This window comes from Dasypus novemcinctus, chromosome 24 (genome assembly GCF_030445035.2).
Source record: "Dasypus novemcinctus isolate mDasNov1 chromosome 24, mDasNov1.1.hap2, whole genome shotgun sequence".
In the NCBI taxonomy this organism is placed as follows: domain Eukaryota; kingdom Metazoa; phylum Chordata; class Mammalia; order Cingulata; family Dasypodidae; genus Dasypus; species Dasypus novemcinctus.
Window position 1 is genome coordinate 1,436,130 of NC_080696.1, and position 27,864 is coordinate 1,463,993.

Genomic DNA, 27,864 nt, shown 5'->3' on the forward strand with positions numbered 1-27,864 from the left:
GTTTATTGGATTATTTTTGAAAATAATATCCAACTGCTATGGATACAAGGTATTTCTCCCTGGTGGAAAATATAAAGGATTCTTCAGTCTCTCTTTGCACTTGGACATGGGCATCACCAACCAGAGCTCTTCACTGTATTTAGGCACAAGGTCAAGAGTAACCCCTTTGATGGTGAAGAATTGTCAGTGTTTCTATGTTCAATGAGGTTCTGTTCCCTTGGCTGTAACATTTATCTTATTTTTCTTTGATAGCCTACCCCACACTTGATGAAATGCACTTTTCTGCACAGAATTCAAAAAACTATTTTATCTTTTTTCACACAAACAGGATATGAGGTCTGCAAAGCAGATGTGCTTTCCCACTTGGAGCAAGGAGAGGAACTTTGGAGAGAAGAAATATTTCTCCAAAGCCAGAGTTCAGGTGAGCTCTAGGTACTTGTGCTTCTATACAAGGAGGAAGACGGTCAATGAGTAAATAGATTCTTGGAAGTATCATCTGAAGTTTTCCTTAAGTGAGTTATGTTTTCAGAAATGTAGGAAAGAATATTGGGGAAATTTTCCTCAGTTGTGGTCATTATTCCATATACTTACTGATCTCTATCAAGTGTCTTTGGCTTAATGAAAGCAGGTATTCATATTCTAATAAAGTCAAACTTTCACAATCACTCTTTCCTTAGTCCTCCTCTTTAAAGGTTTTCCCACCCTTTACTGTTCTAATATCCCTTATTCTTTTGTTTCCTTATATTTCAATCCCAAATATTTTTCTAATTTTCAATGACCTAGAATAGTCCTTAATTTGATATTTATTCTTTCCCAGCTAAGGATCAATATTTAAAGAATACTCACTGTGGCATTTGAGTTTTTTCAACCTTTTAATTTCCCTGATGTTACCTGAGCAACTTATTATTTTTTTGTTTCATTTCAGGCAGTAGTTCTAAAAATCAAGAAATGGCATCCATGCAACATATCTGCAAGAAAGGCACATCTACCATTACATGTTTGGTAAGCTTCATGGGCATGAATACTTGTCTTTCAAATAGATACCCGGGAATGGAATAAGTTCTGAATTCAGTACAATCACCTCATTGTAAGTAGAACTTGTAAGTTTTTCTGGGTTAACACTTCATCAGTTTAAGTGCTAATCTAAAAAAGCCTGTTATAGTTTGAATTGACCCCAAAACCATAATCTGTGTTCTTATAAAATGATAATTGCATATACATAACTCATTCCTAATCTTTGAAACATCATGAAGTCTTTAAAATTGAACATGAAGCTCTGTAGTTGGGATGGAACAATAGAAAATTCTCTGTGCATGCAGGAGAATATGTGTCTACAACTAACATGAGGAAGATTTTAATTAGAGACTATCACTGGGTGATTAGTATTCATAATAGAGAAATGCATAAATGAATGTAGATGGACAAACCTTTTAAGTCTTTTATTTACTTCCCAAATACAGAGACATCATATTCAAAAGAATCCCTCTAAATATAGTGATTTTCAACAAGATTTCACTCACAGATCCAGCATGACTCAAGATGGGTTAATTCACATGGGAAAGAAACCCTATTTCAAAAAACTGTTTGGAAAAGCCCTCTGTAACCAGTCATCTTTTATTCAACATCAGCAAATCCACACTAGAAATAAATCATGTAAATATCATCTAAGTCATAAAAACTTGTGTTAATACTCTGGCCTTATACAATATAATGGAATCGACATTGGGAAGAAACCCTATGAATGTCATCTATGTGGGAAAGCCTTCACTCGTCATTATTCCCTTAGCTTACATAAGAGGACTCATATTGGAGAGAAACCCTATAAATGTCATCAATGTGGGAAACCCTTCACTCATCGTTCTTACCTTGGGTGACATGAGATAACAAACACTGGAGAGAAACCCTATGAATGTCATTGATGCAGGAAAGCTTCCACTCACAGTTCTGGCCTTAGAAAACATGAGAGGAGTCACACTGGAGACTGCCACATATGTGGGAAAACCTTTTCTCACTGTTCTACCCTAATAGAATTCATAATGAAGGGAAACCATATCTGTGTCATCTATGTGGGAATCCCTTCACTTATTATTCTGCCCTTAGAAAACATGAAAGAACTCACATTGTAGAGAAACCCTGTCAATGTCTTTGATGTTGGAAAGCCTTCAATCACTATTCTAACTTAGACAACATGATGATATGAGAAAACTCACACTAAATGTTTTGACTATAGAAGAGAATTCAGCCATAGAATTAACCTTTAACACACAAGAAATCTCACTGATTTGTAATCAATGTGTAGGAGCCTTTAGTGATACTTAATACTTCAGTCTAAGTGAATTCATACTGAAAAGTATTCATATGAATGTCATCTATATGCAAAGTCTTCAGTTGATGTGATGATATAAGGCATGAAAGAATTTAAAATATAAATATAATGAAAGTGGAAGCATCTTCATCCACCTTTCTAACTCATAAACCAGAAAAATGATAAGAGAAATTCTATATATTCAATATGGGAATGCCTTAATTTGTAATATATCCGTTAAATAAAATTAGTGAATATCACAGGAGAGAAACAAGAGGTCCATAATCACTATACACTATCCTTTAGCCAAGCACCAGCATTGGTGTGCAAAAGAAAATTCAGTGTAGGAATAACCACTAAAGCATAAAATAGAAGAGAAAAGCCTTTATTTAACAGGATGAAACTCCCTGGGGGAGTGCCACATAATTTATGCTGAAGAAGTTGTTCAATGAAAATCATGAGAAATCATGTGTTCTTACATCAATAATCATAGGGTCGGTAAGGATTCACACTACGCTCAGTACCCTCAGAGTCGTGGAGGAAGGAAGGTCTTCAGAGATCACTCACTCCTTAATCAGCTCTAATATTCTTCCACTGGGAAGAGGACAGTCCTAAAGTCAAAATGGGAAAATCTTCATGTGGATTTCACACAAGAAAACTCAGACTGGAAAATGCAATATTTTATAAGGAAACTTGAGCACCTAATTCAACATTGGATCCAGAATTTTGAGCAGGACTTGCTAATGAAAATATGTGGGATAACAGCCTAAAATTGTGAAAGGGCTTGGGAATATTGAATGAAGAGTTTTGTAAGAAGAACTATGAAATGAGATTCAACTCAGGAGATTAATATTTACAAATATGTAAGCAATGAAAGTTGTTAATGAACAACATACTATGTTGACCCTGTTCTTTTTTCTTTTTAAGGGTGAAATGAAACTGTTTATTTGCAGATGACATGATTACCTACACAGAAAATTTACAAAAAAGGAAAAAGCTTATAAGTGAACTTAACAAGGTTACAAGATACAAAGTTAATGCACAAAAATTCAAATATATTCCTACATATCAGCAAAGTAGTTGTATTTCAAATAACATTGAAGTGATATTTACAATAGCACAATAAAATGAATGGAAGCAATAAATCTAACAATATGTGCAGGATCTGTATGCCAAAACTACAAAATACTGATGAAAGAGGTAAAAAAAAAATTTACATAAATAGGTATATGCTTAATGCTCATAGATTTTTATAGACTCAGTATATAAGATGTGAATTCTTCCAAATTGGGATCTACAGATTTATAAAGTACCTTGTGAAAATCCTACAGGCTTTTTTGTATGTTCAAAATGTGATTATAAAATTTAGATATAAAGGCAAAGGGACTAAAAGAGCCAAATCATTTTGGGGGAAAAAAAGCATAAGTGGATTTATATTAAACAAGTTAAGACTTACTGTAATACCACTATGATTGAGCAATGTCATGTTGCTAAAAAGATATAATTTTTTTCAGTAGAATAGAATAGAAACTCTTAAAACATTTTAAACAGATTCAAACCAGTATTGTCAAATTAGATTTTATAATGGTACAATGACAATTCAATGGAGAAATTATTCTCTTTTTAACAAATTGTGCTGGAAACTTTGGTTGTCCATATGCATCTTTTTAAAATTGGAGCATTGACATATACATCAGCCCTTAAAATTTCCCAAAGAAATTAGGTCTATGATTAGACCTAAATGCAAAATTTTAAACTAAAATATATCTAGAAGAAAACATAGGAGAAAACCTTCATGAAAATGTGCTTGGCAATGAGTGTCTAAATACAATGAGATGATGGGTTAGTTCAAGTGTTAACTTGGCTAGGGTGTGGTTCACTTGTGTTGCCAAGTAAATACTGGCCTGATTGTTACTATAAGGGTGTTATGTGGCTTTAAATCATTACACAGTTGATAGTATCAATAGCTGATTACATCTACACTCAACAAAGATGATTGCCTTCAGCAATGAGAGAAATCTTGTCCAATCAGTTGAAGGCCTGAAAGGGAGAACTGATGATCTCAGCAGTGAGAAAGAAGAATTTCTACCTCTCTTTAAGCAAGCTATCTTCTCCTGGGGAATTCATTGAAACATTCATCAGAGTTCCAAGCTTGCACAACCTTCCCTATAGAATTTGGACTTGCCAGACCCTATGGTAGCATAAGTCAATTTGCATAATAAACCTGATATTTTTCTTGTTGGTTCTGCCTCCTTGGAAAACTCTGACTAGTAAAAATGCCAAAGAAATATCCTTTACTGCTGGTCTTTACTTCTGTATGCCACTTTAAACCACTGTCTAGTATCCTTCCCTTTCAGTCTGAAGAACTCCCATTAATATTGCTTGCAGGGCAGATCTAGTGGTGATGTTTCTGTGGCTTTTGTTTACATGGGAATGTCTAACCTCTCCATCATTTTTTAAAGAAAGCTTCACCAAATATAAAATTCTTGATTGGCAATTGTTTTCTTTCAGCACTTTAAGTATTTCCACCTGCTGTCTTCTCGCCTCCATGATTTCTCATGAGAAATTGTCACTCAATCTAATTGGGACACCCTTGTATATCACATGTTGCTTTTCTCTTGCAGCTTTCAAAACACTCTCCTTGTTTCTTGCACTTGATCATGTAATCAATATATGATAGGGTGACTTTTTCTTCATGTTTATCCTGTGTGGTGTTCTCTGGGGTTCTTAAATGTGCATATTCAATACTTTAGCTAAGTTTGAGATGTTATCCGTCATTTCTTTGAATATCCCTTTTATCCCTTTCTCTCCTTCTGGGACTCCCATAATGTATATATTGGTGTGCTTGAAGATGTTCCATAGATGTCTTGGGCTATTTTCATTGTTATATTTCTCTTTTCTTTCTGCTTCTCACCCTCACTCATTTCAAGAGTCTTGTCTTTGAGTTCACTGATTCTTTCTTCTGCTACCTTCAGTCTTCTCTTGAAACCCTCCTGGGAATTTTTCATTTCAGTATTGTGGTCTTCAACTCAGTAGTTCTGTTTGGTTAATTTTTAAAGGTTCTATGTCTTTACTAAGATTTCCATATCTCATTCATTGTTTTCCTAAAAACCTTTATTTCTTTGTCTGTATTTCTTTCATCTCCTTGACCATTTTAAGATATTTGCAAAGGTTTGTGTTTTGTTCATTATGTCCTCATTCTGGTCTCCTTCATTGATGTTTTCTGGACTTTTATCCTCTTCCTTTGGGTGGGTCATCATTCCTTTGTTTTGTATCTTTTTTTTTTTTGCACACTATACATTTTAATATTTTAAAATTTTAACTCTGGGATTTATTCCCTGAGATGTCTCTTTCTTGATTTTATTACCTGTTGTTGATGTGATAGAAATTTTCTTGAGCTTCAGGCTTATCAGGAAGGTCTGCCCAAGGTGAATGCTTTGTGCAGGGTATTATCTATCTTTCTGAGCCTGTGTCTTGGGTTTTGCTTGTTAGCTCTTGTGGAGTTCCATTATTTACAAGAGTTTCATTGTCCCCTCTGTTTCCCAAACACAGACCCCCCTCTCCTGGGTATTTGAAGCCAGCAAGCTTTGCCCCAAGTTGTCTTCCTCTATGGATTCCTTCACTCCATTCATTGTCTCAAGCTGCTTTTTCCTAAAGGGTAAATTCTGGTAAGAGCAGCATTCTGGAAAGAACTTTCCCAAGTAATTCTTTCCCAGCCAAAACCAGGCCAAAGACCCACGAAGGGGGTATACACAGGCTCCAAAGTGCCCTGGGGAATGTATCAAAAACAGCAGTAATACTTGCCGTCATGGCTTCCCAAAGCTCAGCCTTCTTGGCCTGCCTGGCAAATTCAGCTCTTAACTGTCTTCCACAGTTCTGAGGAAGTTGTCTTTAAGTCTCCTCCACCATTGCCTTCTATTGGAGCAGGTTGAAACAATGCCAACCCTCAGAGCTGGGCCCCTGTAGCAGTTTGATATAATTGATGAATTCCAAAAGGAAATATTGGATTATGCTTGTAATCTGATCTGTACCTGGGCATTATTGAATTATGATTAGGGCGTTGAGTCCTAGGGGTGGTGAGTCACAGATAAAAGGCATGGCAAAGAACAGAGTTGAGGTTTCTGAAGGAGTTTTGATGTTGGAGCTTGATGCTGAAGATCCAGGAAGTAAGCTCACAGAGGAAAGAGAAGACAGCCCCAGGAAGAAAGGAACCTTGAACCCAGAGAAAAGCAAGCCCCGGGAATGTAGGATCCCAGGAAGCCTGAACCATCACAGATGTTGGCAGTCATCTAGCTCCAAATAGACTTTGGTGAGGGAAGTAACTTATGCTTTATGGCCTGGTATCTAGAAGCTCCTACTCCAAATAAATACCTTTATAAAAACCAACCAATTTCTGGTATTTTGCGTCAGCATCCTTTGGATGACTAATAGAGACCCCAGGGATCAAAGTCACTGTTCTAAAGCCTTGCCCCTCCCCCGGCCATGGTCTTGGGAAGAGGATTTTTACATTCCTTTCTGACACCAGTGAGCTGGCCAGGGGCTAGACCCCACGGCAGCCTGCCCCATCAGGGGGGAATGTGTGGTGGTGGCCACCACACAGAGAGTGATTTGCTGTTCACCGTGTAATTTATCAGCCTCTTCCTCCAACTCATCCCTGGATGCTGCAGTGTTCCTGTGGCCTCTGTGGTTTCTAGTTTTTCAGATAGCTCCCGCCTGTTTACTAGCTGTTCTGGTGCAGGACTGAGTCCTGGAACTTCCCACTCTGCCGTCTTCCTCCATATTCTTCTATGTAGCGCTAAACACAAACATCTGGATCAGTCAGAAAACAAATTTGAATGTAACACAAACATTGACAATAGAAACTTGTGTCTTAACTATTATCTTTTGTTTTGTGATACACAAGTGCATGGCAGGATGAATACAAACAAGAATAAGCACATTTTAGAAGCATAGTCTGATGGTGATTAAATTCTCTTTTAAAATGCCACTTAATATAGCCTTCAAAATTAGAAAAGAATTACATAAGAAAATAAGTTAAAAAAATAGGAAATGTGTTAGCCCTGGAAATTTATGGGTACCTTGACACAAAAATATCCCAGAATCTAGACTCTAACAGTGTGCCGTTCCATACATCAGAACTTTATTGCAAAAGGGCTATTGTCAACACAGAGAGATACAACAAACAATGGCCTGGAAGTACACTGAAGATGTGGGGAATATCCTATTTTCAGAATGGGTAGTTTTCAGTTTTAGGGTGTGCTAAATTAAAATCTTTATAAGTCCCCTTCTGAGACAGGGGCATACTTCAGGAGCACCAGCTGGCCAGGGAGAGTGACCCGCAACCTGTTCCTCCACCAGTTCCCAAATCCACATTTTCACCTGTTTCCCTCCCCCTTCCCTCCTGATCTCCCTTCACTTTTCCCTTCCAATCTCCCCTCTTCTGACTCCTTTCCTTCTCCTCCCCACAGTTCACCTCCTTTGTTTTCTCCTCCTCTCAGGTCATATTTCTCCTTACTTTCCCTCCACTTCTCTACCTCCCTCCCCTACTCTCCCCTCCTCACTGTGCTTCCCTTCTCCTCTTCAGCTCCTTTCCCTCCCTCAGGTTACCTCCCCTCTCCCCCGAGTCAGATCACCTCTTCTACCTTCGCCTTGCCCTGCTCAGTTCCCCTCAGCTCATCTCCACCTCCCTGTCCATGCACTGCTACCTACCTTGCCCCTGGACACGACTCGCTCCTCCCCTCTTGAACTTCACTGTCCCTTGGTCTGCCCCCACCCCAGGTCCCTGCCCATGGGGCCTGTCTCACACTTCTGCCAGCCCTGTAGTGGCCACTCTCCTCATATTCTGTCATCCTAGCCTGTAGGCAGATCTTCACCCCATTCTCTGAGTCTCCCTTCTCCAATAGATCTCTCCTCCTTCCACATAGCTGAGCTCCCCTCATTTTATCCCTTCAACTGCATCAGCTGTCTCCACCCATGCCCTGTGGGTGACGCTACAAGGACCTTCAGCCCTACCTACCTGCTTCTCAGAGAACTAGGCCTCCTGGTCTAACAGGTTCATGATGGAGGTGGGGAGCAGCCAAACATCTAGCCTGAGCCTTTGGATGAATTCTGGGCCTTCACTTGGGTCCAGAGACAGACAGGTCTTCCCTTACAGCTGTAGAACATTCTTTGAATGTTTTCTCAAATCTCCTGATCTAGGCCAGGAGACGGCAGAAGCTCATTCCGAGACCACATCCAACCCTGCTCCAGGCGTCCTGAGCTGGGCACCCCCCAGTCTCACCAGACAGAGCTCCCAACACAGCAACTCACAAGACAAATCTCCAGCAAGATAAAGCTCCCTAACTTTTCAGTAATCAGATAAGCCCCTCTTAATGATAATTTAGTATAATGTTCCCAAGCGATACGAAAGTCCTCACAAAGGGAGGATCTTCTGCCTTTTCTCTGGGATGGGACAGAGCATTGGCCTTCAGCATACTTCTGCGTCCTACCTCCAAACATGCACCCACTGAACTTAAACCTCAAGAGGAAACACTCCCAGATGAACTGGGCTGGCTTGTGCTCTCCCCAAATTGACAGAACACCAAAGCCATGAGCCCCCCACATGCCAATTAAATGAGCACATCTCGGGGTGGGGCTGACAGGATGTTGTTTAAGAATGTCCGCAAGGAATTCTGTGAAGTCTGGGGTGGAAGGATTGCAAGTCATGTGTGAAGATCATGAGCAACCAATTCATCATCTTCATACCCCCAAAGGAGAGACAGGGACGATAATCATGCGGAGGTTCATAGAGCGTCAACAGTGGAGAACGAGGGAACAAGCCATGACTAGGGGCCAGACCCTGCTGACAGACCTTATGAGTTCTAATCCCCACTGTTACTCCCAGGCTGACTTTGTTAACTGAACAATTCTGTGCCTTAGTTTCCTCGGCTTTAAAGTGGAGATAAGGTTAGCGCCATCATTTCAGAATCTTTGTAAGTGTTAATGACCTTATACGGCATGTCATGCTATTGTAGGTAGCAAACATTTCTCAGGAGTTTGTGATGAAATATGTTATGTATATTTATGGTGTAATTTGAGAGTTGGGTACACTAATCTTTCTTATTTAACTATTTTTATTTGAGAAGTTGTGAGTTAACAAAACAATCATACAGGATTCCCATACATTGCCCACTACCAACAGTTAATACCCTAGTCATGTGCTGTGTGAGATGTAGTATGGAAAAATGCAGGTATTTGGCATTGCTAGACTTTGGATTTTGTTAATATATATAATTTTTATTAGAGAAATTGTGAGCTTGCAAAACAATCATGCATAATGTGCTGAATTCCCTTACATAACCCCTCCATCAACACCTTATGTTGTTGTGGAATATTTGCTACAGATTATGAAGGAACATCACCAAAATATTACTACTATCATCCGTGGCATACATTTGGTATATTTTTTCCATGTACCCTCTATTATTAACACCATGCATTAGTACTGTACATTTGCTATAGCTCATGAGAGAATGTTCTCGTACTGTTAACCACAGTTCATCATCTACCACACGGCTCACCATGTTCTACAGCCCCATGCTTTGTATTTCCATTCAAAGTATACACCAGTGGCTCTCACTTCATCACAGAGTTGTGCAGTAATTGGCTCAGTAAATTTTTGAATGGTTCCCTTAGTCCAAAAGAAAAATCCCAAATGCCCCGTATTATTGACCCTCAGCATTGATGCAGAACCTTCTTTAATATTGATGCAAGAATATTACAACATTGCTGTTAATTATAGTCCATAAGTTATGTTAATTGTATTTCCCCGTGCATTACCATATTCTTACCACCTTGTAATAGTGATGTACATTTGTTCTGGTTCATAGAAGAGCATTCTTTCGTTTGTACTGATCCTCATCCACCTCTGTGTTCACTGTTATTCAGTGCCTAGGTTTTTCTCTAGCTTTCTTTCAATTGACATCTGTGTCCCTAGACTACCCCTTTCAGCCACAATCATGTTTATAAACCAGCCATGTTATTTATATTCACTATAATGTGTTACCTTCAACTCTATCCATTTCAACACTTTTACAGTCAAGCTAATTAAAAATTCTATATACAATAAGCATCAGTACTCCTTCTCAACCTTCATCCTATCACCTAGTAATCTATGCTCTAGATTTTAACACTACGTGTTTATTCTTCATATTTAGCTCATATCAGTGAGATCATACAATATTTGTCCTTTTGTGGCTGGCTTATTTCACCCAGAAAAATGTCCTCAAGGTTCATCCATATTGTCATATGTGTCCCAATTTAATTTCTTCTTACAGCAGCATAGTATTCCATCTTATATATATATATATACCACATTTTGTTTAGCCATTCATTGGTTGATGTACACTTGGGCTGTTTCCACCTTTTGGCAATTGTGAATAATGTCTCTATGACATTGGTGTGCAGATGTCTGTTCATGTCACTGTTTTCAGTTCTTCTGGATACATTCCTTATAGGGGGATTGTTAGTTCACATGGCAGTTCTATATTTAGCTTCCTGAGGCACCACCAAACGCTTCCACAGAAAATCCATCATTTTACATTCCCATCAACAGTGGAGTGCCCTATTTCTCCACATCCTCTCCAGCACTTATTGTTTTCTGGTTTTTTAATAAAGACCATTCTATTAAGTGTGAGATGATATCTCATTGTAGGATTTTTCCCATTTCAAAAAAATGTATTGAAGTATATCATTCATACATGAGCATATATAAACAATAACTGTATAGTAAAAGTTACGAACTTACAAAACCATGAGTAACATAGGGCTCCCATATATCACCCCACCACTAGTACCTTGCATTGTCATGAAACATTTGTAACAAATTATGAAAGAGCATCATCAAAGTATTACTACTAGCTATAGTCCATATCTTACATACAGTGTGTTTCTCCCACAACACACCTTATTATATATTTTTTGTTCATAATCATTGTAGTTTTGATTTGCATTTACCTAATATCTAGTGATATTGAACATTTTTCTTGTACTTTTTTGCCATTTGTATTTCCTATTCAGAAAAATGTCTGTTTATGTCTTTTGCCAATTTTTAAATTGGATTGCTTGTCTTTTATCATAGAATTGTATGATATCTTTTTATAGCATGGAATTCAAACACTTATCAGATATGTGGTTTCCAACTATTTTCTCCCATTAAGGAGGCAGTCTTTCCACCTTCTTGATAAAGTCCTTTGAAGCACAAAAGTTTGAGGAGGTCCTATTTATACATTTTTTCACTCATTGCTCGTGCTTTGGGTATAAAGTTTGAGAAACTATCACCTACCAACTCTTCTTAAAGATGTATCCTTACATTTTTTTTATAAGTTTTATGTTCCAACATTTATATATTTAAGTCTTTGATGCATATTGAGTTATTTTTTGTATAAGGTGTGAGATAGGGTCCTCTTTATTTCTTTTGGAAATGGACATCCAGTTCTCCCAGCACCATTTGTTGAACAGACTGTTCTGTCCCAGTTGTGTGGGTTTGACAGTCTGGTCAAAAATCACTTGACCAGGGGACCCGATGTGGCTCAAGTGGCTGAGCGCCTGCTTCCAACATGGGAGGTCCTGCATTTGGCCCAAATACCTTCTAAAACAAAAACAACAAGCAAACAAATGAAAAAGCCAACTCAGGGGAGCCGATGTGGCTCAGTGGTTGAGTGCTGGCTTCCCGCAAACAAAGTCCCGGTCAAGCCCAGGCCCCAGCAAAAAAAAAAAGCCTCTTGACCATAGATGTAAGGATCTGCTTCTGAACAATCAGTCTTGTTCCATTGGTCCATATGTCTATCTTTATGTGAGTACCGTTCTGTTTCTACCACTGTAATATGATTTAAAATCTAGAAATGGGAGTCCTCCAACTTCATTTTTCCTTTTTAAGATGTTTCTGGCTATTTGGGGCCCCTTATCCTTCCAAATAAATTTAATAATTTGGTTTTCCATTTCTTTCGAAAAGGCCATTGGATCTTTTTTTTGAGTAGTGATTTTTTTTCCTGCTTATTTTTTTTCTCTTTTTTTTGTTTTGTTTTTTTATTTTTATTGAAGTATATCATTCATACATGAACACACATAAACAGTAAGTGTATAGTAAAGATTGAGAACATACATGACATCACACAGGGGTCTCATACATCACCCCTCCATGAACTGTTTGCATTGGTGTGAAACATTTGTTACAAACTATGCAAGAGCATCCTCAAAACATTACTACCAACTATAGTCCTTATCTTACATTTGGTGTATTTTTTCCCCAACCCATACTATTTTTTAATGTATTTTTGTTACAGATATTGTGAACTTGCAAAACAATCATACAGATGTGTAGATTTCCCATACAACTCCACACCTTGGTGGAACATTTGTTACAAATTATGAGATAATATCATCAGACTGTTACCACCAATCATGGTCCATAGCATACATTTGGCACACTTTTTCCATACAGCTCCATTATTAACACAGTATAGCTTGGCATTAATGCAAGAATATTAATTTTTATCAGGATTGCATTTAATCTGTATATCAGTTTGGGTATAATTGACATCTTAATGATATTTAGTCTTCCAATCCATGGACACGGAATGTTCTTCCATTTACTTAGGTCTTCTTTGACTTCTTTTAGCAATGCATTGTAGTTTTTTGAATACAGGTCATTTACATCCTTGGTTAAGTTTATTCCTAAATGTTTGATTGTTTTAATCACTATTGTAAATGGAATATTTTTCCTGACGACTATTGGGGTTTTGGTTGGTAGGTGTGGTAAATAGAGAGACATACTGTTAGTCTTCATAGTTATTTGTTGAAATGACAGTAACTGTGGACTAAACTGGGCAATAAAAATGAAGAGCTACAAAGGCTGATGTTTGGCAGGAGGTCCCCTCTCTTTACTGGGAGAATCCGAGCACAGGGAGCATCTGTGTGGACAAACTAGTGAGAGAGGAAGTCGTGGTCCCAGGAAGGCGTCTCTAATGACTGCTGTGAAAGGGACAGTCCAGGGGAAACCCGGAGCACTGCGTAACTCTCGAGGAGTCTGAGGGGGCCGACAGTCACAGCAAAACTCAAATTCCAGCTGTGTCATTTCACGGAAAATTTTCATATCACTGAAAATTTCTGAAACTCTGATCATGTCACTGTTAAATTGGTAAATAAACCATAAACAGCAGGATTATTGTGAGGATTAAATAATCAAATATATGTGCATCATCAAGCACACATACACACTTCATACACTTGTTTTTCCTTTTTCTGAACCTGAGGTACAAATTAGTGAGTTAATCCTAATCCTACTTATGACAAATTATCATCATTTGTCCATGAAATATATTTAATTGTTAATGATGTTTTAGGAAATAATTTATAGGTTATAAATTATTAATGCTGTCACACCCACACGCAGAGGAAGAGGAAGAGAAAGGCAGGTATGTTCCCACTAAGGATGATTACTCTAGGACAGGATTTCAGCAACCACTTTACTAAAATATCTGATGGAGCAACTAGCTATCGTCCTAAGCCCTACTCATTCTACATTTTCTGAGCCTTCTGGCTTATGAAGACTGTGAGATGTGACAAAAACCTTATGACCATGTACTTCTACTTTCTTATGCAGGGGATTTTGACGTGTTGATTTGGAGGGTGGACATCATTAATCCCAGCAAATATAGTTAGTCCTTGAATTGATTAATCCCATTATGAAATACTTTTTAAGTTGCATGATTGATATCCAAATCCATTCAGTAAATATCTAAAAGTCAAGGCCGAGAAAGGGATCTTTATATAAATCCCAAGGGCTGAACCAAGATGATTTATGGCAAATGCATACAAAAGGGTAGAGGCGGGGTACAGCAGGAAGGAAGTGAGGGTCCACAGGGTTTGGATAAATGGATGTTGGAGACCCAATGCTAGTGCAATACCAAGAATACTTAAATCTGAGAAATTCCACAATATTTACCTGCAGGTGGAGTGCAAAATCCACATGTGGCATGAATTAGGAATACCTATTTTTTTTAATCATGAAGGGGACTGAAAATCTCAACACCATGGGATGATTAACATATGAAACACAATGATTTCCGTGATCTTATCTGTAAGATTTCTGTATTCATATTTTCATTATGAGAAATAAGATCCATCACCACCTTACATTTGAGTCTGGGTTTCCTTAGAGCATACTGCATGCTTCTGTTTGTTGGCTGGGGGGTTACCACCAGGTGACATTTTGGGTACACATGACAGGTAGTTCTGGAAATTGTGGGCAAGTCTTGAATATTTGTGCTTCTTTCTCTATCCTCGCACTGCCTACTTAGTGAGTGAAAAACTAGAGGAAGGCAATTGTTAGTCATGCTATTGAAAAAAAATAGTAACCAGTGGTGAATAAGGAATAGTTCTTTCTACTAAAATGTAACCCATATGTCAGAATATGAAGCTTTCTCAAAATGGCTTGGATAGTCTAAGTGCACTTAGGAGATATTCAGGGATCTGAGATCCATTTACTTTTCCCCAGGACTCTGGGATAATTGTGGTAGGTTAGGAACTAAGAAATACTCACTTACTCCAACCTCAGTTGAGGTTATGTATATTCACAGAAAAGATGTGAGAGGCTTTGTTCACCTCGTGCAATCCGTGGCCGCAGCAAGGGAGTGGTTCACTCGTGTCATGTCATCGGTCATGTGCTCAGGTTTTTGGTGAATACCTGAAGATAGAGATGAGTAAGCACAAAACGTAGTCAAACGGAGACGCCTGATTCATCAGATGAATAGAATCACCTGGGTTGAGGGCTATGCAGGGGTCAGAAGAGCGGGAGAGTAAGGCCACAAAAGGCAATGAAAAATTATTTTCTCCAGTAGTAGACTTAAAGTTTTGACAGAATATATTTGCAAATTTTAAAAAGATGTTTGAAATTCTCATTACCACCTTGACACCAATAAACATTTTTCTCTCTTTGTGAATAATGTTTGTACAAATGTGGTAAGTGGAAGTAACAAATACAAAGTATTGTTTCCTTAATTTAGGCTTTGCATATAGGAGGAGGACTATAATAGAGTAAAATTTTACGCCCTGTTAGAATTTTTTTTTTAGATTTTTAAAAAATTTATTCCACCCACCCTTACCCCAGTCCCCCCATTGTCCATTCTGTGTCCATTCTGTGTCCATTCTCTGTGTGTTCTTCTCTGTCTGCTTTTATTCTCATTAGGCAGCTCCAGCAACTGATCCTGGGACCTTCTGGAGTAGGAGAGAGGCGATTACTCTCTTGCACCACCTCAGCTCCCTGTTCTGCTATCTTCTTTTTTTTGTTTTTATAAAGTACCATCTTTTTTTTTTAAGATTTATTTATTTATTTATTTCTCTCCACCCACCCCCCCCACCCCAGTTGTCTGTTCTCTGTGTCTATTTGCTGCGTGTTCTTCTTTGTCCGCTTCTGTTGTTGTCAGCGGCACAGGAATCTGTGTTTCTTTTTGTTGCGTCATCTTGCTGTGTCAGCTCTCCGTGTGTGCAGCGCCATTCCTGGGCAGGCTGCACTTTCTTTCGCACTGGGTGGCTCTCCTTACGGGGTGCAGTCCTTTCACATGGGGCTCCCCTATGCGGGGGACACCGCTGCGTGGCACAGCACTCTTTGTACACATCAGCACTGCACGTGGGCCGGCTCCACACAGGTCAAGGAGGCCCGGGGTTTGAACCGCAGACCTCCCATGTGGTAGGCCCTAACCACTGGGCCAAGTCCACCTCCCTGCTATGTCTTCTTATTTTCCCTCCTCTTTGTCTCTTGTTGCATCATCTTGCTGCACCAGCTCTGTACCTTGGCGGGCACTCCTGTGCTGGTGGCTTTTCCCACACAAGGCGGCATTCCCATTCAGGGCAGCTCTCCTGTGCTGGGCCACATTCCCACATGGGCCGGCACTCCACGTGGGCCAGCTTGCCCTCACCAGGAGGCCCTGGGCATCAATCCCTGGACCTCCTATATAGTAGACGGGAGCCCAGTTGGTTGAGCCACATCTGTTTCACCTGTTAAATTTTTTGAAGAAATGGAGAGACCAGAACCAATACAGAAGAAATTTTATTCTTGAACAGAGAGTAAATGTGAAGATATAACAGACAATAAAACTAGGTTTTAGAGATTGAGGAGAAAGTCAAGTGTGGGAGATCTCTTACCACAGCAAGAGTCAGCCTAGTACCTTACTTCTGTATAGAAGTCTGAGGGACCGCTGGCTTGTGCGATTGAATTAGCTACCCTCATTCTCTTAACGAACACCTGAGTTTTGTAGAGCTGAGAGAGGAAGAATCTACTGATCCCAAGTTGTCTATGAAGCCTGTTCACTTCTGCAGAATGCTGTGCAATGCTTCAAGATGTTTTTCTGTCATTTTAATGAATAATAGAACTATCACTTATATTTATAAGTGATGACTAGATATGAAGCACTTCATACCTGAGCTCACCGGGTATTTCAAAACTTGTGTTTATTAAACCATTTCAGAGATGGGGAAAAAGAAGTAATTAAATGGAATAACTGATCCATAGTCTTCATTAAAAATGGCAGATCATGGATGCTTTTTGCCTTGTGATGAGTCTATAGATTTACTTGGAATTAGCGGATGTATTGGGGTTCTCTAGGGAAACAGAACCAACAGGAAATATCTGTAAATGCTGTGAGATTTTATAAAATTATCTCACATGACCGTGGAGATGCACAAGTCCAAATTCTGTAGGGCAGGCTGTAATCCAGGGACTCTGGTGAAGCCCTCGTTGAATACCCCAGAAGATGCTGGCTATCTGAAGTAGAGGTGGGGTTCTCTCTCTGAATGTTGAAATTATTTTCCCTTTTAAGGCCTTCAACTAATTGGATGAGACATCACTGTGATGATGGCAATCTCCTCAGTTGATTGCAGATGTAACCAGCCAACTATGCAATCATCTCACTGATGATTAAAGTCCATGAAATGCCCTTGTATTATAACTAGCCCAGTGCTTGCTTGACCAAACAACTGGGCACCATTACATGGCCAAGTTGACACATCAGTCTAACCACCACAATGGAGAAGAGAGTTTTAGCTATGAATTCTCAAAAGCACATTTTATAAACACCATCTGGAAGTCATAATTATCAGTTTGTTGGGAAATTTCCAGATTATATCATACCACAGCTCATGTGACAGTGCCTTATAATGGATTTTTATGTACTCAGAGTGTTCATGTCTCTGTAAGTGTATCTGAAAGAGAAATGCTACATAACCACTGAGAACGATCCCTCTGGAAACCCAAACACAATCTGAGCTTTCTACATACAAAGCGCCTTCCTTCCTCAGTGCTCATCTCAATCATCAACCTGGTCATTGGTAGGAATGACCCTGTCTGAACTAGAACATCCATTATGTTTTAGGAATCTGTAACATTCAAAGATATAGCTATAAATTTCACCCTGGAAGAATGGACCATGCTGCATGCAGCACAGAGAAAGATGTTCAGAGATGTCATGCTGGAGAGTATCAGTCATCTGATGTCCATCAGTGAGTTTCTCAAAAGTTTATCTCTCTATTATCCATCATCTATCTATCATCATCATTATCTACCATATATCTATCTAATCTATCCATCATCTTTTCCACATCTCCTCAAGTTCATATGCCATTAAGCTTCCTCATAATCTCTACTTTAAGTCTCTCACAACACTTATAACTACCTGATTGAAATTTGTTTCTTCAGTTGTTACCTACATCTAATTTGTCATACCAGTGGGATGTAATCTTCCTGACTAAAATTCATGACTTTCTTGCTATTCAATTTCTCACACCCAGAACAATGCTGAGAACTCAATGAATAATATTTCAATGGACAAATAAAAAGAATAAACATTCTCCAAATAATCACAATGCTCTAAGTACTATTATGAGGTTTCAGAGCATAATAGTATAATAATAGGTATACAGTTTTCCATATAGAACTCAGATTTTTCTGGTGAAGCTTATGTCTATTGGATATTTTTTTAAAGAATACTATGGAAACATAATTTCTCCTTATAGGAAAAGACTGAGGACACTGTAGTCTTTGAACTTGGGCATGGGTGTCAACAACCAGAGGTCCTTAATACCTTGACACCAGGTTATGAGCCATCCCTTTGTTGGTGAAGGATTGTGAATACCCTATGTTCAAAGTGTGCTTCCCTGAGCTGACACCAATGTTTACCTTATTCTTCCTCATATCCTGCCACGGACTTGGTTATTTTACATTGCTGTAAACAATCTATCAGTTCTGTAAATCAGATGTGATTTTCCAGTTGGAGAATAAAAAGGAACTGTGGAGAAAAGGATTAGGATTTCTCTGTGGTCAGAGTCCACGTGATCTCGAGGATCCTGTGTTTCAATATGAAAAGGAGTGTGGTCAATTAATGAGCAGGTTTTTGGAAATATCAACTGAAATTTCTTATTTGAGTGATATTTCTAAAATACAGAGGAGGACATGGGGAGCAGGACTCCTCAGATAGTGTCAATACATGTATCAATTTCTATTCGAATACCCATCTGTCATTAGGGAAAGGGATTTTAACACACTTATTGAAGTTAAACACAATGTGGCCCATGTCTTTAGTCCTCCACTTTGAGGATTTTCCCTTTTTTTTTTTTTTATCTCCCTAACATCTAATCTTTATTTTTGTTTTCCCTTGCTTTAATTCTTAAAATATTTTTACTGTTGATATCCCAAAAAGTGTTTCTTCTTCCCAAACTATACCTTAACTTTTCTTTCCCCATCTAAATGCCAATATTTGATACATACTCATATGAGCATTGGGACTATTTAAAGTGTTCATTTCTCTAATGCCACTCTAACAATGTCTTTTTAAATTATTTTAGGAAGGGAAATTGTCTTCAAAAAACAAGAAATGCTCTCCATGCAACACACCTCCAGGAAGGACTCATCCGCCATCCTACCAAAGGTGGGCTCAAGCGTGTGAACTATGATCATCCAAAATCAGACCTGGAATGGACTGTTAGTTCAGCACAATCACCTCAGAAATTAAAGTTGAAATTAAGTACTGCCCCAGTAAAAAGTTTTGGATCATTTCAATTTAGGAAAAAAAAATAACCTACCTGAAAACCATAACATGAGGTCTTATGGAAGGACAATTATACCTAATCTGTGAAACATAATGAAATCTTCAAAATTAATCAGATAGGGAAGCAGCTGTGGCTCCATCTGTTGGGCTCCTGCCTACCATATGTGAGGCCCTGGGTTCACATCCCAGGGCCTCCTTGTGAAGGCAAGCTGGCCCATGCACCACAGAGAGCTGACGGCCCGTGCACCACAGAGAGCTGACGGCCCATGCACCACAGAGAGGTGGTGCAGCAAGATGACACAACAAAGGGAGACCAGCAGAAAAAAGAAAAAATGCACAGTGAATGGACACAGAGAAGAGACAGCAAAGAATGGAACAAGCCGCAAGGGGGGAATTAAATAAATAAGTCTTTTTTAAAAAATTAATCAGCTATAGATGAGATGCCACAAAAGATAAAATCTTTGCGTGCAGAGTAACAAATCATGTATATGTAACATGAAAAAATTTCTCTGGAATCTCATTGAATGACTAGTCTGAAATTTATATGTAGAGAATTGAATTAATGAATATATTCAAGCAAATATTTTACGATGTTTCCTCTTCTTCCCAACAACAGATTTCTCACACTGGAGAGAATCAATTATAAGGGATGATTTAGGAGATTTCAATCACAGCTCCGCATTAACTCAATATATCCCACTTCACATGGGATAGAAGACCTTCATCAGCAAGCAATTTTAAAAAGCCCTCAGTGACCAGTCATCCTATAATGTACATAAGCAAAGTCACACAGAAGTCGATCTAATGACCATCACTATGGGAGAGAGCCTTCAGAAGAACTTGTGTCCTTACACAAAATGAGAAAATTCACACTGGAGAGAAACCATATGAATGTCAACTCTATGGGAAACCTTCCACTCATCCTTCTATACTTAGACAACATAAGAGAACCGACATTGGAAGTAAACACTATGAATGTCAGATACATGGGAAACACTTCACTAATTTTTCTAACCTTAGATGAAAATAGAGAGAAACCATATGAATGTGATATATATGGGAAATCATTCTGGCAATATTTTGCCCTCAGATGACATGAAAAAATTCACAGTAAAAATGTTTCGATTGTAGAAGAGTCTTCAGCCACAGCTCTAACCTTCAATCAAGTGGAAGAATCTACACAGGAGTGTAATTCTATGTCAATTAATCAACATGCAAATGCTTTTACTTACAATTAATCCTTAAACAACATTTGACTGTACTATATTTGGAGGAATATTATGTGTGTAGTTGACTGCAGGAGGCTGGATCTGAGCTCCAGCCTTGGTATGCACAAGAAAAACTCAGAGTGGGAATACACCTAAAGCAGGTGATCAGAAAGGAAAGTTACCATGAGAAGGTAACTTCCCTCCCTTCTGGGGGAGGGAAGGTGAATAGGATAATTTTTGCTGGACAAGTTATTCAATTAAATAAACATGAAAAATGCTTTACTTACAGAGAAACATTTGTAAAAATACATGAGGTTTCAAATTGTATAAAACACTGTGTGTAATGAATAAATGAAAATCTTCAGTGATTTTGAATTCCTTCATCAATGTTAAAGCTCACATGTTAAAGAAATGCCAATCCGAAAATTAAAGAGAAATCTTTAAGCTGGAGCTCATATCAGAATTTTCAGACTGGGGAAAGATTTAACAGGAAATCTTTGCCACACAATTTAACCATGAATTCAGAATTTTGCCCAATGAACTAGTTTTGAAAAAATTAAGATAAAAATTTGGAATTGTAATGTGATTGGATAATGTTGATTCAGAATTTTGCAATAAGTAGTAGGACATTAGACTTTAATAGATTAATATTTACTGATACATATGAAGTAAAAATTGTTGCTGAAAATCCTATTAGGTTGGCCAGTTTCTATTTTTAACACAAGTTTAAACATAATTATGATGACTAGGTTGAATCAGAAAATAACTTTGAATGTTAACTAAAAACTGCAACACAAGATGACATGCCATTATTATACGCTCTTAACATCTACATACATAGCAATGATGAGTTGAAAACAGATAAAGAGGTAACATCAGAGTAAGTTCTTGTGGTTCATAAAATTTCCATTTAAAATGTCAGTATTTTCTCATAACTTAAAATGGAATTGAAATTAGTTTAAATCTTAAAAGAAAAAAATAAGGTTGTCAACCGTGGAGTATTGTAGGCACCTGCAGATGAAAAATCCCTACAATCCTCTACCAGGCAGCAGGTTATTCCCTATATTAAAAACCCTACACTAAAAATTTGTTGACAGGTGGCTTATGTCACAAAAGAACAGAGATATCTTCTGGTATGAGAAGGTGGAAGATCATCTCAGAGGTGAGAAGGGCCACATTTTACTACCTTGAACAGCTGGGGAGCATACACTCGTGCATGCACTCACCCGGCTTTGCCCTTCTGCTATCCATTCCCTGTCTTCCCTCCAAGTTTCCACTCTTTGTCTGGGTTAAATGGTCTTAACATAGAAAACCCCGGGAAAAAGAAAGAGCTTCCCAGGGAGAACACCCACCTTGGAAAGGAAATGTTCATGAGGACTGGCTAGGAAAAAGACAGGAGCTGCATGATGAGTTCTGGCCTCTCTTCAGATCAATTATTTCTCCATCCCTGCCCCAAAAATTCTTTATAAACCTGAAGTCCAAGAAATACTAATGGGTCGAAATATGGAATTTAAGGGGAAACAAAGCACTTGAGGTTGCTGGAACGTATCTGTTTTTGTTTTCATATTTACGTAAGTAGGAGAGGTCCATTTCCTCCATCCGATTCTTAAGGGAAAATATGACCCACAAATAGGTAAGGGTCAGTGGCATAAATGTGCCATACAGGAGAAGTGTCTTCAATGTAAATGAACTTATTCTATCACACATTAAACATTAAATTAATTGAAAAATATTCATCAAAGTTCTCCATTGTTCCAGAACCTTGATTTTTCTAGGAATTAAGTCGTAAAATACACAGAGTTCTCACCTTCACAGCAATTAGATCTAGTGGAAGTAATACAAAAATAAACAAGAAAATAAAATGTGTAGTAGTCAATCCTGACTCAGGATTCCAGGGGATTTTCCTGCTCAGGGACCTGCATATTCCAGGACTGACACCCTCCTCACCCCAATACCTATAGCAATCGTTAAATTAACTCACCCACCTGCCTCCCCAACAAGACCACGATGTGTGCTCTTACCTGAATCTAACTCCTATGTTCAAAACATGCCTCAAAATATTCCAACCATGTGCTTGATACGGGGCCTGTCTTGTGCCCTCCAAGTCCAAGCACTGGAGGAGAAAATGGATCACTTCTTCCTTTGTGAAGTCCAGGCTCTAAGGAACCTGGATTATATTAGCAAACATGTTGTGAGGACATTGTTTCCATTCCCTGGCCCACAGTTTGGACCACCAAGTCATAGGGAAAACAACAAAGGGGAATCAGAGTCATGGGCATGACTCGCTTAGGTCAAGAAGTTCTAGGTCATGATTGGCTACTCTTGGTCCCTTGCATTTCCATATGAGCCTTAGAACCAGCTGGTCGACCTTTGCAAAGAAATCAGCTAGGATGTTGAGAGGGATTGCACAGGATCTGTAGATCTATTTGGGGTGCACTGCCATTTTAATAATAAGGCTTCTGATGTGTGAATATAAGATGACTTCCATTTATTTAATTATTTGCCAACCATTTTTAATATTCTGTAGTTTTGGTGTAAAATAAGTTTTATAATTCTTTCGTTAAGTTTATTCCTAAGTATTTTATTATAGTTAATGCTTCTGTAAATGCCATCATTTTCTTAATTTTGCAAACGCATACTACAATTAGGATACTTATATATATTGATCTTGTTTTCTTCAACAATATTAAACTCATTTAAGAGTGCTAATAGTTTCTTTGTGAATTCCTTAGGATTTGTAAATATAAGATCTTGTCATCTGTGAATCAAGATAGTTTTACTTCATCCTTTCCAATCTCACTGATTTTTATTTCTTCTTCTTGCCTAATTGCCGTGGTCTGAACCTCCACCGTGATGCTGAACAGAAGTGGCGAGAGCGGGCGTTCTTGTCCTGCGCCTGACCTTGGAGGGAAGCATCACGCCTTCCATCCATGTTGAGCCAAACGGGCTCATGGGATAAACCCCGCTCTGCTTCTCATGGCCTACAGTTATGTTTATTTTGCTGATTTAGTTTGCTGGTATTTTATTGTAAATTTTGCATCCATATTCATCCATATTCATTAAAAAACTGGTCTATAGTTTTCTTTTACTGGGATGTTTTTGTCTGGATTTGGTATTGGGTCGTATTGGCCTCATGAAATGAAATAGGAAATGCTCTCCCTCTTCTAAATTTTATATGAGGTTTTGAGGAATTCATATTAATTATTCTGTAAAATTTTGATAGGATTCCTTGGTGAGGCTATTTAGGCCTGACCTATTTTCTTTTCACTTGATACAATTTCTATCCAGCTATTTTTTCTTGAATCAGTTTCAGTAGTTTGTCTTTCTAGAAATTTGTCCATTTCAGCTAATTTATTGAATTTGTTGCAATAATGATGCTTTTTTAGCACTCCATTATAATCCTTTTTATTCCTTCAAAGAAGGACGTCTTTCTTTCAGTTCTAATTGTATTAATTTGTGTCTCTTCTCTCTTTTATTTCTGGTCAATCTATCTAAAAATTTGTTCATTTTCTTGACACTTTCAAATAATCAGCTTTTAATTTCATTGGTTTTCTATATTTTCTATTATCTAGTTAATTAATTTTTGCTCAGACAATTGTCATTTCCTTCTTTCTACCTGTTAGGTTTAGTTTTCTCTATTATTCCAATAGAAGGTTTGGTTATTGATTTGAGCACTTTATTCTTTCTTAACATAGGCATAGACGGTTATAAATTTCCCTGTAAGGATTGCTCGGATGCTTCCCGCACTTTTCGTAATAAGTGTCTTCACTTTCACACATCTCAACATATTTCCTGATGGACCTGATGGGACTCAGGGCCTTTCACTAGTTCAGGCTGCGTCCACATGAGCCAGAGAGGGGACAGGTGACTGTCCTGTCTTTATTGGCTAGGGGAAATGTGAGGGAAAAGCAGAACAGGTAGGAGGGAGAGGAGATGGAGCCGATGAGGGAAAGTGACAGAGGAGGGGCAGACCACGCACTGTGGTGTGAGGACGTCCTCGGGAGGTGCAGAAGGAGCCCAGCTCCACAGAGGCCAGGGGTTCTGTCCCTGAGCCCTGCCAAGCCAGGGCCTCCCTGCCAGCAGCTGGCCTCCGTCCACCGAGGCGGGAAAGGTCTAGAGCAGGCCTTAAGGATCCCTCTCACCATTCCCTCATCTGGGAATCCAGTCCAGGGGCCTCACTCCACAGAAGCAGACACTGGACAACGGAGCGTGCTGCCATGGAGACGGTGTTGCTTGCGATCCACTAAGCGGGCTCCTTGCTAACTCACATAACCCACGTCCTGTGCAGACAGAGGTGCTCACTGGCTGGACCCCTTGATCCTCTCCCTCCCCACGCCACGTTACAGGACAGCAAACTCAAGTTCAGGGTCAGGCCAGGGGCCTGCTTCTCCTCATAAAGAGAAGTCGAATGAGGAGGGTCCGTTTCCAGGATCCCACCACAGCTGCTCCCACCCAAGACCATCTGTCTTCTGGGGTTCCCAGCAGCCCCTGAAATTTCAGCACTGAGAGAGCAAGAAAAGAACGCCAGGCAAGGACCCACGATCGGGACCCCCCCAGGTGCAGCAGCCCCAGCTCTCCAGGCGCCTGTGCGGGACCCGGAGGGTGAGGTGCTTTGCTCGCCGTGGGTGCCAGCTCTGTGCTGCCCACTGTCACGAGGCCTCTGCACACACACAGCTCCGAGCTCCAGGGCACACCTCGCGACGACTCCCTGTCCTGGCCTGCTTTAGGCATAGCTGGTGCCAGCCTGGCCCAGAATGGACCGTCTGGGAGGATGGGGTGGGTGTAGGAAGACCTAAGAGCAGACCAGGGTCCACCGTGGGCAGGCTGGAGAGTGGGGTGGGGGTCTCTCCTGTGCCCAGTGACTTAGATGTTGGGGGAGGGCTGACTGCTGTCACGAGGGGCACTCAGACCTCACCGCCCACTTGCCTTTTATCAGTGAGAACCAGAGAGCCTGGGCTTCATCTGTTTTTCAAAGTTTTCTCAGTTTTTGTTGCCTCCACTGTCGAGTAGAGAACTCATTTATTGTTCCCCTCAAAACCTAAATATGAGCAATAATTTTAGCAATTCGTATAGTCCCACATTCTTGGATAATATGATTCAACACTGTTATATCAATTATTAACTTGATACAATTTAATCCTCTCAAAATCCCTGACAGCTTTCTTGAGGAATATGGCAACCTGATTCTAAAATTCATGTGAAAGAGAAAGGTCCAAGAATAACGTGACTGAAATACAAGCGCTGGCCGCTAGATGGCCACTTCCCTCTTGGGCTCCAGGTCCCATCGCTGGTCCGGCGAGAGCAGGAGGCGGCTCCTTGGCCGGTCACCTCACCCTGACCAGCAGGGCCAGAGGATGCAGGAGGGCTGAGGGACCAGAGGAGGGGAGTGGGCCCGTGTGGACACCTTGCTGCTCCCTCCACGGCTGTCGGTAAATGGACAAGGGCGATCCCCACCTGACCATGCTCGTGGGCACCGCGGAGCTCACACTCAGAGTCGAGGCACAGGAGTGGCCCCTGCGCCGTGTCTGATGGAGGCGGGAGCCCACGTAGGAGTTGGCCCTTCTCTTGTGAACCACCTTTCCACAAACTTCAAGTTTCTGCCCCACATCAGGACCCCTGAAGCACTTGTCACCAGGGAAGATTTCTGGTGTCCACCCAAAACCAATTTCTCTAGGGACCCCTGGCTGTGGGCTCTGTGCTGTTAGATCTGGCAGTGCCGATGGGTTCTCAGTGGCTTTCCTTCTGTTGTGGGGTCACTGCTTTAGTTTTAATTGCGTCCCACAGTTTGTGTCATGGAATTATCAGAACACTTTAATTTCCAGACAGCAGACTCTAAGTCAGGAACCACTAGTATCTCCATGTTCTGGAACATCCTGAGACACAACAGTCGCCAGGAGCAGTTAAGAGTTCAGCCTCTTTGGCCCGATCCTGGTTGCACGTCCTGGAGATGTAGCTCGCTAGCCAGAGAACGTGCACAATTTCTGTGGCCACTCTGTGCCTCTGCTGCCACACCTGCAAAGCAAGGAAATAGCAGTACGTATGTGTGCGGTTCTCCTAGGAATTGCGTGAGTTAATGTAGCACCTTGTAACTGTTTGTTAAAGAAATAAAAACACTTCCCTAACTCTGGATAACCCAATTATCTGTCTTCTCATCTGCCAATTTTTTTTTCAAGGTTCAACTGCTAAAGCTTGTCTCCGCTGGAGCTTCTATGCCTTCTTTGCTTGGTCTGCCTCTGTGTTGTGCCCCAGCACTCTGAAATCCCCAGAACACCATGTATCTGCTTTCATCCCTCATGCTCCTGTGTCTGCTCCACCCCCATTCCGTCTCTTGAGTTCTTTAGACCCTACTATTTGTCCATGAGAGTGAGAATCAAAATTGATGATGTGACTCTCCAATTATTAAGAAAGCATTAAGAAAATACAAAAAGATGCAATGGGTATAAATGTGAAAAATTAGATTGCTTCCAGGCCATTGCTGGTTGGACCTCCACTGTTCCTTAATCCCCTCAACATTCTCCCAAGACACGGAATTCCCAAGCCTGTGCTGCCTCTTCTGTCCCACTTACCCCAATGCTCAGTCCTAAGGACGGAGGCTCACTTTCTCCCACGATCTCCCAGCAAGGAGACCCTCCAGAAGGGGTCAACAAGACATAGTGGGAGCAAAGCCAAAGGCCCGGCCGGGGTCTTGCTTCTTCCCAGCCCCCTGGTGCAGAGGCAAGGTCTGAGGAGACCCACGGGGCCGCTTGGCATAGTGGTGCCATTCAGCTCCTCCACACAGCAGCAAAGCTGAGAAGCAACACTTGCCAGTGGAACCTGCCCACATCCAAGTTCTCAGAAGGGGCCTGGGGAAACGGGCTTGGCCCAGTGGTTAGGGCGTCCGCCTACCACATGGGAGGTCCGTGATTCAAACCCCGGGCCTCCTTGACCTGTGTGGAGCTGGCCCATGCGCAGTGCTGATGCACGCAAAGAGTGCCATGTCACGCAGGGGTGCCCCCACGTAGGGGAGCCCCACGCGCAAGGAATGCGCCCGTAAGGAGAGCCGCCCAGCGCAAAAGAAAGTGCAGCCTGCCCAGGAATGGCGCCGCCCACACCTCCCCTGCCGCTGACGACAACAGAAGCGGACAAAAAAACAAGACGCAGCAAATAGACACAGAGAACAGACAACCGGGGGTGAGGGGGATTAAATAAATAAATAACTCTTAAAAAAAAGAAGGGGCATGTGTCCTGCCCACCCTGAGAAGGGCTCCTCTGGGGTCCCAGGGGCACACAGCCT

General features: G+C 40.3%; 1 long non-coding RNA gene across 5 annotated transcripts in view; it reads left to right on the forward strand.

The window, feature by feature from the left end:
- Positions 1 to 23,668, forward strand: part of LOC101419240 (uncharacterized) — a 35,800-nt gene extending 12,132 nt beyond the window's left edge. For 3 of the 5 annotated variants that reach the window (XR_011647267.1, XR_011647265.1, XR_011647266.1), the window contains exons 4-8: positions 329 to 421; positions 926 to 1,002; positions 17,713 to 17,839; positions 19,181 to 19,263; positions 20,000 to 20,959. This is a non-coding gene — a long non-coding RNA (uncharacterized lncRNA). Of the gene's footprint in view, positions 1 to 328; positions 422 to 925; positions 1,003 to 17,712; positions 17,840 to 19,180; positions 19,264 to 19,999; positions 21,754 to 23,455 lie in introns of those variants that run through there. The other 2 variants (XR_002795929.2, XR_011647264.1) reach the window with 2 other exon arrangements.
- Positions 23,669 to 27,864: the final 4,196 nt, after the last annotated feature.